This window comes from Nomia melanderi, chromosome 2, assembly GCF_051020985.1.
Source record: "Nomia melanderi isolate GNS246 chromosome 2, iyNomMela1, whole genome shotgun sequence".
In the NCBI taxonomy this organism is placed as follows: domain Eukaryota; kingdom Metazoa; phylum Arthropoda; class Insecta; order Hymenoptera; family Halictidae; genus Nomia; species Nomia melanderi.
Window position 1 is genome coordinate 23,738,705 of NC_135000.1, and position 19,168 is coordinate 23,757,872.

At 48.6% G+C, this 19,168-nt stretch overlaps 1 long non-coding RNA gene across 3 annotated transcripts in view; it reads left to right on the forward strand.

Moving 5' to 3' along the window:
* Nucleotides 1-19,168, forward strand: part of LOC116426920 (uncharacterized) — a 210,885-nt gene that overhangs the window by 103,294 nt on the left and 88,423 nt on the right. The window contains exon 5 of one of the 3 annotated variants that reach the window (XR_012997929.1): nucleotides 2,713-2,766. The exons of the other annotated variants lie outside the window; for them this stretch is intronic. This is a non-coding gene — a long non-coding RNA (uncharacterized LOC116426920). Of the gene's footprint in view, nucleotides 1-2,712; nucleotides 2,767-19,168 lie in introns of those variants that run through there. 3 annotated transcript variants of the gene reach the window in all.

Genomic DNA, 19,168 nt, shown 5'->3' on the forward strand with positions numbered 1-19,168 from the left:
GCGCGACGTACGTTCCGCTGGCAGCACGTGCAAGCAAAACGATACCGAATCGATTCTAGCTTCTCTGCGGAATCAATCTCTGGCCATCGACCACAATGGACCGGCAGGAAAATCGTGGCCGAAGTAGGCAACGCCTACCTCGCTCCTGGATTCGATCATAAAATTGCATTAAAAGGCACTCTGGCCGAGGCGACTCGATTTTCTGGCACAAATAACAGCACTCCGGCGTCGTTCTTCGTCCGCCGCTGCTATTAGCCCTGCTAATTTTCAATTACCCGTCTCGCCGAACGATATTTGCAAGCCGCAGTCTATCTCGGAAGCCCACCTGCAACAATTTACAGGGCTAATGTGTCTCAGAGGGGCGAAAAACCGTAAAAAACCAGGCAAACTGCGTTTCACATTCCAACGAAGATCGTTCTAATTGCATCCCCGTGGAAATTTACGTAAATCCCGCGGACCAGTATTTTCGCAACGTTTTTAAACCTCGGTGATCCACAATTATTTAATCTTAGCAACATTACACAACACCCGCATCCCATTAAATCCGTGTAGCACTTAACCTTACCGAGCGTCGATCGATCAAAAAATAATTTTCTAAAAGGACTTTTCTAATAATAAAATTCGAGCCATTGATTTCCTGATAATTACTGTAACACAGCTATTACGGTAATCGTTTAACAGAATTTTCTGCACGCGATACACGCCGCGGCTACAACATCTAGTTTTACCATCAACTATTTAGCGTACACACTCGCCCATGAACGTTATATTAATTACTTACGAGAGAACGGGTATCACGGTATCTAACACTGCGGATCTCGAAATCTGAAACGCTGCATCTTCACCGGACAAGGAAACCGTCCCGAAACACGCGGACATGATTAAACGTGTCCACTGTACACGGAAGTTATGTTCTTCGACGGCATCTCGGAAGCGTCTTGTCAGCGTTTGTTCATTATCGAAGTTTGTTGGCGCAAAGTGCGTCGCCGGGGAGCCGAGATAAACGTCCCAGTCCCCCGTGTTTCGTTCTTTCCCTCGAAATTTCTACCGCCCCGTATTATCGCGACGCGACACGGCGGGCCAACAAACCAACAAGGGTTAACCTAATTATTTAGCTGCCGAACTCCTTGACTACTGCCGGGGAACCAGTTGCTATTCCACTCGAACGGCGCTCGTGGGACACCGACTGGGAAAGAGCAGAGGGTGGCGGGCAGGGTGAAGAAAAAGACAAAAGCAAAGAGAAGAGAGAACCGTGAATCCCTATGAGGGGCGAGATAAAGACGTAGATCTTTGACCCCGGTATCTTTTGCCGGACCATCTCCTCCCCGCAAAGAATCGGCCAATAAACCCTTATGAGCTGAACTGCTAAATTCGCAGGAGTGGATTGTCGAGGGTGGAAATGGCACGTGTTCTTATCCACGGTCCATCTTCTCACGAGGTAAGACTCAATAGTCTACCTAGCTGAATTTTGCACCAAAGTTTTATTACGAACATAGTGCAATCATGAGGTATAAAACAACGATTTTGTAATTAGATGATGTCTCCTTGTGACATAGCGCTTGGTCGCCATTTTGTGTAGCTGAATTTTCTATTGATTTTTTAATGTAGACTCACGTAATACAATTTTGTGCTACGATAGTAGATATTTTCTTGTAAAAAGAGGCTTGGATTCTATCTTCAGTAGCTGAATTGCTGATCCACGATTCAATTCAAACTCGCACAATACCATCGTGACGTTCAAAACGAAACTCTACAGTTAGACTATCGGCACAATAGAAATGTGGTTAGCGCCGAGTCACGATTCAACCCTTCTTTGAGTTTATTGCCGGGGAAAGTGCTAAGTCCCGAGAGTGTCTGCTACAGTATAGGTTTGTCTGTTGGTTGTTTCCCCTTGGGTGCTGTACAAGTTTAAACGGTGCGCTCGAGCTCCGCAGAATGTTAGTCCATACATTTTTTAGAAGAAAGTCTATTCAAGTTTCGGCTTTACGGGATCGGGACGGTTAAAATTCGTTGCGTACGGGTATGCGAGTTAACGTCTCGATATTTCCTTATGGAAACATGTTACATTCGAGATATGGATGATTTTGCAAGCAGTCGTGGCTTTATTCTTTCTTATTAACCCTTTTCGTGCAGTTTCGAAGGATTAATCTACGCTTAAATTAAGTTACATCTCATTTGTTTCCGAAAGTTCGTACGTAAATCGCTTTCCGAACAAGTGGCCATCATATTTTCCATTATATCGGCGCACTTTCTCGGCCAGATTCCAACAATATTATGCGCGTGACGTTCCCGCGACAAAATGACGCGAACAGTATCGCGGTTATGACGCAAAGTTCGTAATTAACGAAGTTTTTACCGCCGCCACATATTTCCCTTCCCGGGACGCGCACATGCGCCCAGGATGGACGAGGATCAGGTGTACCGGACGCGTATCCACTTTATATGGACACGTGGGTCCAGCCCGGACAATTATTGATTGACTGTTCCTAAGAAATGTCCGAGACGCTGCTCCGGGGACACGGCCCACGGAGCATACTAACTTTCGGGATTTCCCGGTAGGACCATCCTGAAATTTACGATAATCAGCCGCCGTATATTGAGCCGCGCAACTCCTAAGGACACTTTGTTGCATGGTAATCTTCCGTCATCTCGCCGAGATCACGATTAATCGACGTCGACCCGGTCATTTTAACGTTAACGTATGATTAACAGCGAGCACTTTAAAGAAGCGAGGTGCATAAAGAAGAATGGAAGAAGATTACCAAGCAGCGAGACGTATAACATTATTTACTTGAAAATGGAAGACAAGAAACCAAGAATCTTGCGCGAAAGATGGCACCAGCTTGTCCAACAACTGAATATCAATGATCGATTAATTGAATAAAAATTTCGTTTCGAGATTGTAATAACATTTCAAGATTCTAATAACATGTGTATGAATGTAATTTAAGTATTTAAAAAGATCGAATGGAAATAACAGGTTCCAGCTGTTAAATTTCCTCAGAAAAGACTCTTGAGTATTATTTAAATCCCATTTCAAAAATCTAGCGAACCTAGCACCTGTCGGTTATTAAATCCAAATATAGCGCTCGAGTTTCAAATGAAACATCTATTCATCCGTCCAAATCTCCCGGCAACTAAATTTTTCAACGGCCACGGTCCTATTCTGACGCGAAGGTGACGAAGGCGTTGACGCATATCAACGGGCAATTTCGCGTTTCATCCGTCACGGTCAATGGCTGCCAGTGCCGTACCGTCGTGCCTGGCTAGGGTGGCCCTGACAGTGACATGCGGACAGGAGGAAAACAGAGGGTTCACCTGAAAATTCCAGGAAGTCTCTGATCGTCGCCGGAGCGGAGAGCCAATCAGTCCGAGCCGGATGAAATTGGCATCTCGATCGGGCAAGACAAAAATTGTAGTACGATCGTCCCGTCGTGGTGGAGCGGAGCGACATACACCAAATTAAAATCGCAGCGCCGCGAAGCCGCGTCGGCTGGCGACAACGTCGTTTCTCGTCGAAACCACGACGAACTGTCGCGTTGGACAATTTCGCGGAAACGCCGTTCAATTTCTGATAACCCGGTGACAACTGTTCGTCGTTGTCACGTCGCGCTATCTCGAATTCAAACAGCGACTTCGATACCATCGACTGACACCGCTCACCGCTTATATCGTGATATAAGTAATTAAAACGTGAGATTCCAAATCGAGCGATTAACGTTGAACCTCCTGATTTATCTCCATTGACTCGAGCGATCGTTATAACTTCGTTTTCCGCGTCCGTATTTGGAAACAGGTGAATGACGTTTCAAATTTTATTCGAACCTTCGCGGGTGCCGCTTATAAAATATTCGTAAATAGCATGAATTTCTGTACAGGACTCGAAGCGTTCAATCGCGTGGCGGTCACGTGAAAAGAATAACAGCGCGGGGCCAATATTTCGGGTAAAGGAACTCCGCGTGCGGCTGATATAGCAATGGAGCGCGGCGGAAAAGAGAATTTCGGCGAGCGTTCGCAATAATCAACGTTTCCCCGTAAACGGTTGCTGACTTTTGAGTGAATTTGTTCCCGGGACGGATAAAAGGAAAACGTACGAAGAAGAAGAATCCAATCTCGAGATCTCGGAATGTTATACATTCCCCGTTTCCGTTGGAACGCTTGATTTCTCAGCGAGAATTCGAATCAATCCCGGCGAGTCGTACGATCCGGATTTTATTCATGCAGGTGCGTTTGTACACATCGAAGTAATAAACCTGTCGCTAGCGAAGTAAATCAATGTACCCTCCGCCCCCACCCTCTGCTCGCCCGCCGCCGTGCCCCCCTCCCTTTTGCTACCCGGGTTCCTACGTTTCCCTGTCGGGGATGGCAAAGGCCACATCGATTTTGGCGTGAGATTAAAGTTGGTAGTTTCAGAGATGTCGGAATGGAAGAACCAATTTCCACTTACCCGGGCGCGAGATGTAAAGCGTGCAATTTCACCGTGGCAAGTCGACCGAGATTTATGGCGCGGGTCCGGGGGCGGACCGAACGGAAGTTTCGCTTCTAAAAAGGAATTTTTAAAATATCGATAACGCCCGCGAATAATTTCTCCTCCGGCCGGCGATCGTAAATTCCGCCCGGAATAATGTGACGCGCTTGGCTACCGCCGAAGGTACAAATTCGGAACACCGAGCGAAGTAATTGATGGTGTATATCATAACAACACCGCGGATGTTTGCGCGAATTCTCGCTCGTGGACGAACGTCTGGAAATTCGATGGAACTGTAGTTCACTAGTTTCGGAGGGTTAAAAAACGAAGCTGCATTGAATCGAACAGAATGTCGTGCCTCGTCCACTTCCTCAGATTTCCTCGAGTTCAATCCAATCTAATCGTTATCACTCTCAATTATTCATAACGCAACGGTGGAACATACATTTCACAAACATCTCAAGCAATTAGATAACATAGTCCAACGAATGTCTCCACTTCCTGTTAGCTCGAAGCATCTACAACGTAGCTCCTTACAATTTTCACATTCCGCGGAACATTCATCGTACCTTCGGCCAAGAAACAAGATCATTTATTACACTCGAAACTCCGTGTACATAAAGCACCATTCACCCTCTTCTTTACGCAAACATTTAATTCAACGATCACGCTAACATATTCTGCCAGGAGTAGTAAATCCCGAGTGCGCGGCACAGAAACCGCATCAGCGAAGGAAGGCTGCGCGATTCAAAGCGCCGTATTATCAAGCGTTCAATTACGTCGACGCGGCCGACCGATAAGGCCGCAGGGAGAGAACGATGTATCGAGGGGGCATAGAGCAAAAAATTCCTTCCCCCGCCCCTCGTTTCGTTTATTCACGCTTCCGCCGCGGTCGGCCGAAGGATGAGAGGAAGGAGCCTGGGCCGGGCAATTTGCGTGCAACGCACGCGAGCCGTAGCGGAGCGGTAGCGAACGGTATCTATTAGGCGTATATCAATATAGGATCTTGTAGAAATCGCGGGCTAATGGGCATATTGGCATGCGGCGTATAGCGGCCGGCGAGCTGCGTCTGGGAACGCGAGAGACGAGAGCGCAGCCGGCGCTGAGCCGAGCATGATCGCGATGGAGCGACGCGTACGCAACGTTACGTGGCCTTTGTACGGGTGCTTAGAAGTGTGAAGGCTAGCATAGACATTATTACATTATCCGCGTAAATGCGCGGACCGGCCGGGGCTGTGTGCGTGTCTTTATTACAACGGCGCGGCGCGGCCGCAGCGCATCCCCCGGAGAAATAACTTCCATGAACCACACCTTCGTAATCGACGTACTTCATAGAACCATAAACGATTCCCGCGGATGCCTCGACCGCCTTCCAAGGATGCTCTCTGTCTTCCGCTGATATAAAATCTTTGCGGGCGTTACGACCGATGGTGGATGGTTCTTTCGCGCGGAAATAAGTTGAGGGTCTTGATCGCGTAGATCATTTTCTCGGAAAATTATTAGGAAGTTGATCTGCATGTCTGTAACGGGCAAAACGTGTCGCAATGCATATTCGATTTGTTGGAAAATGAAGTTTCATGGTGATTTTATTTTACGTTTATGATTAACGTTTTAGTTGATTGTATATGATAAATACCAACAACTGCTGCGGTATGAGATATGAAGATATTAGCCTCATCGGTAGCTGTGGTTAAAGTGCGTCTTCGGGAGAATACAATTTCTCGTTCAGCTATCTGACGTGTAAAATCCAAAGAGCATCCTTGAAACGCTGCGCTCGTATTAAATGAACCCGCGAACGAAGACGGAGAGTAATTTAAAGGAGAGATCGGGCCTTTGATATTCAATAAGTGCCACAAATCTGGCTAGGAAAAGGCACACGTACTCCATTCCGCTGGGGTTTGTGATCACAGCATCCAGAGGTGTCCTTATCTTTCCTCGGGAATTGCCGATTGCAACCGGCAGCGACGCAATTCGAGTTTCCGCTAATTTCTTCGTTGTTACCGGAGACATCTTGCATGGATCCGTGTTACCTGGTCCTTAGTAAGCCGCCGCTAGGCCCCGTCCTTAATGGGGGGTCATAGATTATGGCAAATGAGGAAAGTTGGGCAGCGCCGAGCACAGGGGGCAGAGAAGAGCCATGTGGCGCCAGCTGCGGAGCTCCGGCTTCCAACTTCATAACCAGCCGTCCGGGATGGGCCGGGGCTGGCCATCCACCCTGAAATTTTCAAGCTGCGAACCACCCGTTTTGCATCTTTTTATTCTTACCTTCGTGCACGTCAGTCTCGGGGCAGTCTCGTTAATGCCAATGGGTAACTGATGCATAAAAGGATAATAAACGGAACTATTAGACGCTCGAGAGTGTACGAGCTCGTTCGAGAGGTATAATAAGCAGGTCGAACTATCCGACAGCAAGAATCGCGATGCAAATCGTGTATTTTGAATTAGCAGTCAATCTTTATTAACCTTTCACCGAATATGTATTCGATAATATTCAAACTTAGGTAAAATCGAATTACAGCAATTTAAGTGTATTCAAATCATAGTGTCGTTTTAATGAAACTGGTACTTTCATTTCTTTCGTGGCGTAGGTCGAACGGAGTGTCTAGAAATTCAAATGGAATTGTAAAATAGCTTGTATAAATTGGAAAATGAAACTGATTGCTCGCCTCCGAACGGAACCATCCAAATGTGCAAATTCATCGAACGCAACGGACCAGACGAAGACACTATCGTAGAAGACACGGATCCATTGTGTCGCTTGTAGATTCTTCGATTAACCGGCGAACGAGGGGTTCGCCCTCAAGTTTAATTATCCCCGCGGAATAAAGTGATCGCGCCGCGTCAGAGGGACATAACGAGTAACAAACTCGTACAACTTTTCTAATAAGGTGGACGGAAACGGGGACGCGTAAAGGTGGAGTGAGGGGGCCCGGGCGAGAAAGAGGGGGGAAAAAACGTATATATCCGGACAAAGCGACAGATGCCCGAAGGAATTGTAAAATATGGTTTACGACAGTGGTGCAATGCAGGTCTCCGAGGTTGGAGGAGCGGTGCGCGGGATTCACCGTCTCTTGTTCGGGCCGGATCGATAGGTCGGATCGACTGGCGGCGGCAGCCGCGTCTCGATTCTCCGAGGAAACGGATTTCAGAACGGTAGGACGGGCTGGCGTAGTCGTGATGCGGGACGAAATTCGAAATCTCCTCGGGCAGATTGCCTCGGGGCGCGAAGTTCTCTTTAACTCCCGCCGCACAAAGAACCGCGTTTGCCCGACGAAAGTGTCACGATGAAAAGTCGCGAAAACGTCTCGAATCAACGTGTCGCGGGGCAATCGACGCGCGCGCCCGGGCAACGCTTTCAACCGGCGCTCGATTCCTCGGGGCGTTCCGTGATCACCTGGCTACCGATTGCCTCGAATCATTTTCAGGATCGACGCCGCGTTTATCGGAACTGACTGCTTCGCCGTTCGCTATTGCGGAGGACGCTTTCGCCGAACGCTTTAAACAGGAAAAAAGTTCGTTGATCGTGAATCGCACGGGGGACAAACATTTTTGTATACGTCAATCTATGAATTTCTATTTAATCCAGCAATCTCTGCTTCCGAACGAGAACGTTCACCGTGTTCCTTGTTTCATTTATCGTAGCGTACGGAATCGACACAAGACGTGGATGAGAGTTGAACGTTGTTTTTAGAAGTATGAATATTTTGGTGTATTCGATATTAAAATTGATTTGAACTTCCAAGCGGATTCTGTGTACAAACAATCGGTCACCGGCGAGCCAATAAGCGGCTCGAAGAATAAAACTCGGGACAGTGTCTTTTAAGCAGCAGCTCGTTGTCAGGGTACAACGGGACAAAGAGTGTTCGCCCCGCGATTCCCGTCGCGAACTTCTTTCGCAATTATTCCTCGCCGTCGCGCGAACACTTTATCCGACGATTTGCGGTTGACATTAATAGCGGGATCCGTCTTCGGGGGAAACAGAACAGACGTCTCGCGAGAAGCGCGTCTAACTCTTCCGCGTTTGCCGCCGCGGCTTCAATTAAGGAGACTTCCAATTATCCGTTATTTAAACGAGGTCCTCCCTCCGTTTTGTCCTTCATCGCGGCTAGACGGAACACCGGCGAAATAAGGGTGGGCGAAAAGGATCGAGGGGCGGGGGCGAGCGAATGAATCGGGACGGAGGAGCGCGGGATGCCAAGATAATGATACGTTTCCAATTTCCGCGTAACGAACATCTCGCTGGCTCTGCCATTAGCCGGATTAACCGTGCTGCGATATTCGCCAACTTTTTTCCCTCTGCGTGTAACGCGGGCTAGGAAGCGACGTCGCGAGGAATCGCGATAAAGGGGCGGTCCGGGATGAAAAGTGGCGGATGTCGCGCGTCCGACGAAAGCGATTTATTTGTTCTGTAGCTTTGTTCACGGGAAATCGGGTGCCGCTTTAACTCCCGCGGGGGAAGAGTCGAAAGATTGTACAGGCGAAAAAAAGCGGAAAGTCGAAAGAGAAAGGAGCAGAAGCGGTGAAACGGGAGACGGAAGCGGGAGAGACACCACGCGAAATCTTGGGTAACTCTTCTAGCCCGACGATCCCCGCGGCGCTTCAATTAACAGTGCCGGCAATTATCTGTTATTTAAATGAGACCGTCGCGGATCGTTCAGCGTTTAAGCAAGCGAGACACCAGTTAGGAAAAGGGGTAAAATTTGGTGCGCACTGGTTGCCGGGTGAGGGTCGAAAGCGGGGTGGCGTTATATGCGCAGCGTTAGCCCGGCGCTATCTTCTCCAGGTGTCTAACGCCGCCATCGTCATCCCTCTCGACGTCGATGTCCGTACACCCTTTCCCCGCGCGCGGCGAGCATCGTCAACCGAACGAATCAACCCCGCGCCGGCGTCGTAGACCGGAAGAGGGTTGACAGCGTAAACCCGGCTCTGGGAGCCACGATTCCGACAGCAGTTCCTGAACGCATGAATTTTTAATAAAATCACCTACGCCAGACGTCACCTTTTACAGGGGATACCTTCTTGCTGCGGGATGCAGTGATCCGAGCCCCTAACCGGGGCCAACCTCTTCTCCCTTGTCTCCACCGGTTACTAATAGAAACTTTACCAACGTTTCTTTTCACTCATTCCCCCTCTCCTATTTAACCGACAGCTGGAACACGGCAGCGAGAGATCGAACAGCGTTTCCAATCCTGATCCGTCCATCGGGAGAGTATCACGTCCGCTAGTTTAGGGGATGTTCCGGATGATGCTCGCCGTGAAATCCGCGTACAAGCATCTCGGCTCGACCTAGCCGAACCCCGACCGCCTCCCTTTCCGCACTTAGCGCGACCCTTGTCTTGGCGGCTCGAGGATGATCGATTCCACTGGCATTCGGTATTATTGCTGACATTACGTTATCGCGGTCGGACATCTGTCGAAGACGACGTCCACCCACCCCTCGCCCGACGCTCCAGCGCGGAGCTCTCGTCGACATCGATCGAACCGTGTTTTTGTCCGACGGCCGCGCGATCTCTCGCCGACCTAGAATCGCTGGAACGCGTTGTAATTGTCCCGTCCAGATGTCCGGCGGATGAAGCTGTAAGCGTGTCGGTTTTTGCGACGTCGCGGATCGATTCTTCACGCGTCCTCGAGGCGGCCAGCGGGGACGGAGACCGCGCGCAATAAATTCCGGATAGGAGAAAAAAGGAGCGCCGAAAGATAGGGGGACGGCCGGGGTCGATTGAAAAGGAGTAATAGAGGAAAGAGTGGGCATTGTCGAAAACTTAGACATCCACGTTCGTCCCATATGGCATCGAAATGACGCACCGGGGAGAAAACTGTCGAGGCAGGCGCCGCGCGGCGAACTTCGACGTCTGCGAATCCTTGCTCATGCCGGGCCCCCTCCGCTCCTCAGACTCCTCGGCAACCCTACGTCCCCCGCTTTCGCCGCCCCCTGCCCGAGCATCGTTTCGTTGCCCCCTCGAAGTGACGTGCCGCATTGTGCGACACGCATTGCGCTCTTCTCGCTATTAACGCGCTCGTTGAGCAACGAGTGGCCCCGTCGTTCTTTTTGAATGATTGAGAGCTAAGACAACGCGACAGATTTCACCGTCGAGGACTCAAGGATTGGTCCTCGTGCAGCTCGCCCGAACGCTTTAACAAGACTCCTTTTCACCGAGGCACCAGTGATTTCTCGTCCCCGTCGAGATAAAGGGTCGGGCTCCGGTGCCGAGGTACTATTTCCTACGGCTCCGATTTACGGGTCGGGCGTGCGCCGGTCATTTAAATTCGTTCCGAACGGACGCGGGATGTTTCTGGGTTTTCGGTGTCGGTGTTTTGGAATCGATGGTGCGGCTATGAAAGACCGAGGAATTTTGGGAACGCGTTTGTTCGGCGATTAACAGCGGGTCACGCGATACGACGATCGGCGCGGATGAATACGACCGAATGAAATTTCAATGTCAACTTTGAGGTCCTCGATGTTTCGCTGTTTGACACGCGTTCGGCGATTGATCGGAAAGAATGCTGCTCGCTTTGTGATTGCAAGAATCGGTCGAACGTAGTATGATGAAATATCTCGGAAACACGGTTAGAATAATCGCGTGTGCCTTGTTATAATATTTTATTTCAATCGATTCATTGAAACATTCAGCGGTTCGCAATTCACATTAATAAAACGTTGCCAGCGACGCGAGTCAGCAACTGCGCAACCGAAAGCCAATTGATTCGCGACTGTCGACAGGGGAGCGGCAGGCAATGCCGATAGAGATCATTGTTTTCCTGGCAATAAGCTTTTCATCTCTATTCCCCAATAGAATGGCATTCGCTTCCTACAAATCCGCGATTGCGAGTAAACCACTTTGAACGTTCTTGGAATACCGAGCGCGAAGCCACCCTCCTAGATCCCGTTCAACGATTCAGGGAGGGCCTTTCGAAGAGAGTTCGGGGAATCTCAATCAATATCTACATCGGAAGACGCCTATAAAATAAAGCTACAGCACGAGTTGGCGACGCATCGTCATCAAAGAACAGTTCGAGATTCCTCCTTCCCTCCCTCGGCGAGATGATAGGCGGAAAGAGAGAGTGACGGGGAAGGGGGAGCGATATCATAAAGGGTAGCGGGAATCGTAGCAGTCGCGGACGAAGGGAGAAGATCCGTTCGTTATAGTCTCCTCGAATGTAATCTTTAAGATGAGATCGCGCTGAGTCTATGAATCGTCGGAGTGGACTCACTGCGCAACTTAGCTCTTTTATTCCCCTGCCTCCCCTTTTGCTCGGGCTCCTTCTTACCGAGGGCTGACGGAGTAGGATAAAAATATATATATATATGCATAGAGACGTAATGGCAAACGTTAATCCTTGTTCAGCGGAAATGGACTCTTTCCCTCGTCATTTGATACAAATTGTATATAAAATCCTCTTCACAGTGTTCTCGCTGCGTTGAACCGGGCCGGGACGAGCGTTTCCAGCGTCTGCTCACGGGATTCGTATCGCGTCAATTATAGTCGAGTTCGCGTTCCACTCTTCGTATAATAAAAATCGTGTCCGCCAATCAGGCGCGATTGAAAACGAAGGACCTCGGAGGGTACCTTCCAATTACACGGGACGTCACAGCCCGGCCGAAAGATCGGGGTCACGTCATTCAAGTCCCGCCCCGCTGACCCTCTCCCACCCGCTCGTCCTCTCCGCCACCATTTTTCTCCTACTTCGTGTCACTGATCGCCTTATCTAAACTGGTTCTACCCCGGCGCACGGCCGATACCGTAAAATTGAAGAGTGTGTAATTCAAACTGCACCTGGATTCGATTTGGTAGCGAGCTCGACGGCGACGCGGCGCGCCCCAGAAACGGATGCTCCTCTCTCGGCGTCGCGAGAAATGGAGCTGCTACGACGGGTCATCTATTTTACGCTGGTCAATGGATTTCTGGCAAACGTTTGTTGCGCGCCGATCGAACGACACCGATATCGCCGACTCGGATGCCGACGGGAAAACAATCTAGGGATGGAGGATTGGGGATACGAATAACTTTATTTAATAAACTTTGTAGAATACCTGTATCTATCTTCGTTATGTTACAAACTTCGTATCTTTTCTGAGTTATTGAGATAATCGTATGCCCAATTATAAAGCTTCAATTATTTCAAATCGAGAATATAACTCCCTTCTGGAGATTAATATTAGAATACTTTCCTAGGGGAAACATTGTCGCGTTTGTCCGTTCTTCACCGATGATGTTTCGTTCCGATATTTTCAAGTCCCGATAAATTTCGTCCGAAGATGGCTGGCCGTCGCTCGCTTGAAATATCAATGCGGCCGGCTCGGTTCGTCTCGGCTCAGTCGCAAGAACGCAGATTTTCTCCCCCGTGTCGGAGTATCTAATTAACAACGTCGCGGAACAAGTGCGCATAATGAACGCTTCAAGTGCTCGTTGAGCGCGTAACCCCCTCTGAATGGACGTTCACGCCTTGCGCGTACGCGCAATTAACGCACGCATTTAAATAGAGTAGTTTAGATTCGTCTTCATTCCGGCGATACAAGACGGGCGGAACGGCAGAAGCCTCGCTCGCCGTGACGCGAGGAGAGAGCCCGTAGCCGAATGGCGGTGCATTAGTGCGCGCGCGCCCGGGATGTGCGCTCCTTTTTCGCGGCGGCTGCGGCAGTAATTGCGATACACTCGCGAACAATGCCCTTATCGTTCGCGCGGCAACCTTAATTGCAACATTATATCGCAGCGAGCGCATAAATTACGCCCGTCCTTTTTGCTCCCTTTGAATGACCATTCTCGTCAGTCGCGAACCGACTACGCAACGCGCTGCTACGGCTGTTTTAGTGCTTGACCTCCGCCATAATCCTGCCAGAGGACCGTGTAAGAGGTTACAAGAGAAGGAAAACGTGTTGCAGGATTTTTACACGCGTGATAAACGTTGTACAACGTGGTGAATCGAAAATGCAAGTCATTGGACTGTGAATTTTCTCAGATTATTTTTGGTTAGGGTGTTTGTTGTGGTTTCTATGAAGCAGCGTTCGGTGAAATATTCAAATGAGAGTTTGGAGTTTGGTAATCATTAAAGTAGCTTTCCTTGATGAAATCACTTAATCTCGTAATTGTGTTTCTCAATTCTTTTTCTTCTAATGGTGGAACTTTTCGGGCGATTCCTCCGCGGAAAGGGGATGGAAATTTCATTCCATCTTCATTTATATAACCAATTTGTCCCTACTACTGGACACACGCACACAATTCGGTTCCACTTCCTAATCGGCGTTGTTCCCTGAAACCTGTAAACGTTTACTCTAATTGAAAAGCGTAAACGGACTTTAATTCTTCCGCCGAGTCGCGATCGATTTTCTAAGAAGCCACGGGGAGGAAGCGCAACGCCCGCCCGCTCGCCCGGTCCGCTTTGCGTGCGATGCAGTTTCGAACTCGACTTCGACAATTGCACCGGGAAACGAACGAACGATGCACAAGATAGGATTACCAGGAGAGGGCAAACTGGTCGATTGCTGCGAACAGGGTGAACATGATCGAGGGAGAAAGAGAAGAAGGGAATTGATTATCTACGATCCTCTTGAATTTCAGTGCGCATCGTATTCCGACGCTGCTGAAACTTTCCTATAGTCTTTTAGCATTCATTTGTCTTCAAACTTCGCAATCCAATAATATCGAACCTGCAGTCACGTCCAGCGGCCGTTGATCGTTGAAACCGTTAATTGCGAGCGTTTATGAGGAAAGTTTATTTACGGGGCTGGCTGCTTCGCCAGAACCGGCGAGTTAATTCGATACGGAGAGATTTTCGTGGCAAATGTCGACGGTGACTCTCACGAACCGCAGCTTCGACCGAAATCGATCGTCAATTTGCATTCTCGATTATCCGGCGAGACGGACGGATTGTTTTCTGAAAAAACACGGAAAGTATTTGTTCAACGCGGCCGATGATGCGGAGTCACTCCTTAAATAACGCCTGAGGTATTTCCGATTCACGAGACGCTGCGCGGCGGCGGGCCCGTGGCCCTGTTTATCCAACACGAAAATTAAAAGCATCGTCGACGGTCAACGAGCCCCCGATTCGGTGGCTGTCCACGGACCCTCCGCGATTCCCTTTTTCCTGTGAGAAAGCAAACACGCGCGGTAGCCGCGCGGTATCATAACACGTGTACTACGTCGCAGCTCCAAGAAAAGAGCAAAGAACGCGACTGGACGTCGCCCCGCCGTCGTACGTTTCGAGTGGCACGTCGACGGACGCGTTAGTCGTGCTTTCAGGAAAGCATGTTATTTTTAAGACCATCGCCGGGGATCGGCTCTCACGGTCCAATATTTGCCAAGCGTGTTTACCGGGTGCCCTTAATCTGTCGCGCTAGCCCTCTGCCATCCGGTATCGCCTCAATCGTTTAGCGATGGCGGAGCGGTTCCGGGAAATTGCAACCGGCACAGCTTGCAACGAGTCCCGTCGCCCCCTCAACGTTTATTAATGATAAAACGCATATCGACATCGGCAACATATGTAACGCGTCCCGGAGCGGTTTCGCGGCGGATGCTTCGTTATTGACATTGGCGCGCCTTGCCAGACACGATTTATCTCGAATATTCTGTTGACTTTCCTTGGATCGATCCGTCTCGATGGAACGCGAATGCCAGTCCCCGTGACCGCTGTACAAGGTAATTCTACTTTGTTTCGTAATCGACAGCTTTAGGGAAACTCGTCCAAACGTACGTTGCATTTTTTGGCGATAAAACGGAGAGTCCGACTAACAAGTTAAAATTATCACTCGGAAACTTCAGTTGAAGTGATTGGATTTTACCACGATTTTCCTTGGGGCAAAATGGGTATAAATTTTTTCTTTACAGTGTAATTACAGCGAGATTGACAGTTGAACTCTTAATTATAGTAATTTAGCACTCCGCGTTTCTAATTATTTTCGTTCAAGAAGCTTTTCAAGAAGCTTGACATCTTTTTAACTGGCTGAACCCGGGGGATGTTCGTTTCTGGAAGATCGTTAAGATCTAGGTCGATGGTTCACGTAGCTTGGTTAGACGTCAAAACGGATGAACACGCCTGAACTCCGTTCCAATTAAAACCACCGCACCGATGAGATTTCGAGGAGATGAAAACCGGAGGCGTTTAATTTTCGATGGTATTCAAAACGCGGTCTATCCAGCCGCGTCGCCCCTTTCTATTTCCCGGTTCGACGTTTCCGCGCGGCCTGCCAAACAGACGCTGAAAAATCGCGTTTGGCATCGGGTTCGGTCTATAGTTCGCGCCGTTAAACCCTAAAAATTACTCCCACACTCATATATTCCGGCTAAGTTCCGGCGAAGTTGTAACGAAGTTGTAAATGGCCCGCCGTAGAAAAGTTTCGAGATGTCGGGGGTCCGTCTACGATGTAACGAATGCAATTTCGTTTTACTTTAGCGAAGTGGCCTGTAAGTCATGAAATTGCTTGCCACTTGAAGCGGGCTCCACGACCTGATTCCGACTGCATTTAGGGTGCGGAACTTAGACCGATTTCATTCGCGCCCGGCTCGCCCGATGAAAAGTGATCCGAATGAAACGGAAATTCAAGCAGGGATCCGAACCGTAATGAAAACTCTCTCATTTTATTGTGTCCGACCCGCAGAAGGCTACAGGTCTTTTTCCTAACAAACCATCCATAGTAACCACCCCTTCTAACTTACAAAATCTTCGTGTCAATCTTCCAAAATTCGTGTCCACGATATACATTCAAGCAAACGTTTCACAAAACAACAGATCCTCTCGTACTACTTTCATCGTTTCGTCCTGTCGCCCAATACGATTCCCAACCAATTAAACTTCCCATTTCCATTCATCGAACTTTCAACGAACGTCCATCTCTTCCAACATCCCTGCCCAACAAAGTGTACCTACCTCGATGCGTTATTTATACGTCGGTTAATTCACGGAGTTTGCAATGGCCCCGCGCACACGGTGGAAGCCAGCGCAACCTTCGTCTTTCAGGAAATTAAAAATTTCCTCGACCGTCGGAAAATGTAACGCGTGGCAGTCAAGAGTCAGGAGTTCCCGCGGATCCCGAAGAGAGCTTGCTCGTCGTGGAACAGGGCGAACGTATTATCAGCCGGAGGAAGTGTAATTTTTCCAGCTTCAACGTACTCGCTTCTGACAGCCAGAAGTTTCCATTACTCTTGCATGCGGCCGTCCTTTCTTCTCTGCTACCCCCGTGTCTTTGGCCGGTGGTAGGGCGGGTCTCGAATAATCAAACCGTCGCGGTCGTCGCGGGTTTTTTCCGAAAAATTCAGTTAACAGCGGAGGCAGGCCTCCGGCCGCCCTCGCGAAGTAGGCGTTTCATAATTATTTTAAAGCCGCTGAACCAGTTAATTTCTGAGTGCTCCGAACCGTCAAACACGATTATATTGCGCCCCCTCCGCCCGCGCGCCCACCGCCGTTCGTCGTTCAGGAACTGAATATTCTACGACGATAAAAATTGAATGCTCCGCTTCCCGTGACTGCCGTCCGGCTGGATGCTAAAGATACGAGCGTAATTGCGAGGACTATTCAATTCCGAATCGCGGTACACGCACGGGAACGCACACGGCCGCGCCGCTGACGCGCTGCGATCCCTTTCTGCGCCCGATAAAAGGCATTGTCTACGCCGCGGCTATTCACGGGTAAATTAACAAACTCTAGTTGTGTCCCGATGACTGATAGAGGGAGGCAAAAGGGTCGCTTTGTATCGCTTTGATTTCTGCCGGCGAGACGCGCCGGATTTAGCCACTTTCGATTGATATTCCTGTGTTTTCCCTTTTGGAATTGAAGGCGAAAGAATTGTCTCGTGTCGCGATGGCAAAGAATTTAATTTGGAATCGTGCGTTGTGTTCGAGACACCGGTATAACGTTGATACGATGGAACGAAGTTCTGGTAAACAGATTGTGGAGAAAGATAAACTTTTCTTTGTAACGTTAGCATGCGAATTGTAGGAAAGAATATTTCCGACATGAAAGAATGCGTTCGTAGTCGCTGTACGTTTTAACGGACATTTAGGTATTTGTTTGATGATAAAAATGGAATTTCTAAGCGAAGTCGTAAATGTTTACCGGAATAATGGTGAAATTTTTATGGATATTTCATCGCGTACTCGCGAGTATGGAACGTGTACTATCCCACGGATGACGAAATTTTTCGAATCGTCGGGTCCGAGGCCTCGTCGAAGCGGCGCACAAAGCGCGGACGACGATATTTTGAAATCGTGTTGCGGTCCGTGCCCAGTCGTTTGTGTAATTATAACTGAATAAGCCAATAACTCTCGGAATAATAACGATCGGGAATTAAAATTTGAAAACCAATTTATCCGTTGCGGCGTCGGAATTATTACCGCGTTAATTGGAGGACGAATGAATTCTGTGCAATTACAATTACATTTCGTTGCCTGCAATCGCCGAGTCGGCCCACCCCTGCCCGTCCACCCCGCAGTCTATAACAATCATTTATTTGTCAAATTGGCCGCGGTGTTGGCCCGCGAGCCGCAGAGAAGCCTGGTTAAACACGAAACATTTATCGGCCGGGGTGATAAGTTTTTGTTTGGTCAGATGCGGCCGATACGCGAGCACCTGGTTTGAATGTTATGAAGATATTTCTACTTGGACGATAAGAAACGAATAATGAAAAATCTTGTTAATCGATCCGATAAAGTTACATTTCATTGGAACGCCTGCAACGAACACAAGGAATCCAGTTTCCATTGTTCCAACCGTACTGAATCGAATGAGTCAAGTACAAATCGAGCAACAATTGAAGAAACAGAAGAGTTCTATTAAACGACGCATGCTCTCCGTAAAAGCAACATCATTTCGTTCAGACGAGAGGAACAAACTAAGAATTCAGCGAACAAATCTTCGCTCATTGAGAGGATTTACGCTGGGAACTGTTTCGAGTTCCAGCTCCTTAAAATAACCATCCTCATTCATGCAAATTTATCTTCGAAGCGAGCGGAGCACCTGAAACACAAGTCGAGTTCCTCGCGCGATCCGCCGTTCGTCGCGAATTCCTGTCTCCCGGCGCGAAGGAAATATTTAAACAGCGATCCGACTAGAACCAGTGTCTCCACGGTTCAATGTTCGAGCGTGTGATCCTCGAGCACGTTATTCGCGTGACTAGCATGACCGTCTCGTCCGGAAGTTGCGTCGAATTAGGCTAAGACCGGCTTGCCAACCGAGTTAGCTTAGAAAGTCCTAAGAGGATCCGTAGAATAATTGCACTTTCCATTTCGTAGGCCGCTAAAGTAGCTTTCCGTTCGTCCGTTTTCCGCTTGGAAATCACTACGACTCCGCGAAGGCTTGCTTTTTAACGTATTCTTGCTCGTGTTATTAAATATTCTCTTAAAGTGTACCGCTGACATTGGAATAAACCCAAATACACTGCACACTAACGGAATATACCAACTCAACGCACACTAAATTCACTCATTAGACACCGATTATGAAAACATACATATTATCTTGGGATATTTTAATGTCGGCAGCAAGTATGTTTGAATAGTAATTCATTCATAGTTCAATAAAACCCTAAGAAAAATCGTTCAAGTTCTAAAGAATTATTATAAAGGGTTAACTCCAGTCTTTAAATATACGATAGCGATGCCCAAACAAATTTTTTCAACATTTACAGTAATGTTCGAATGTAGAGAATTTTTACTGCCCCACAATGTGACAATGTTACACAGTGCTTCTCGACGTTCTGACGTCGCAGTT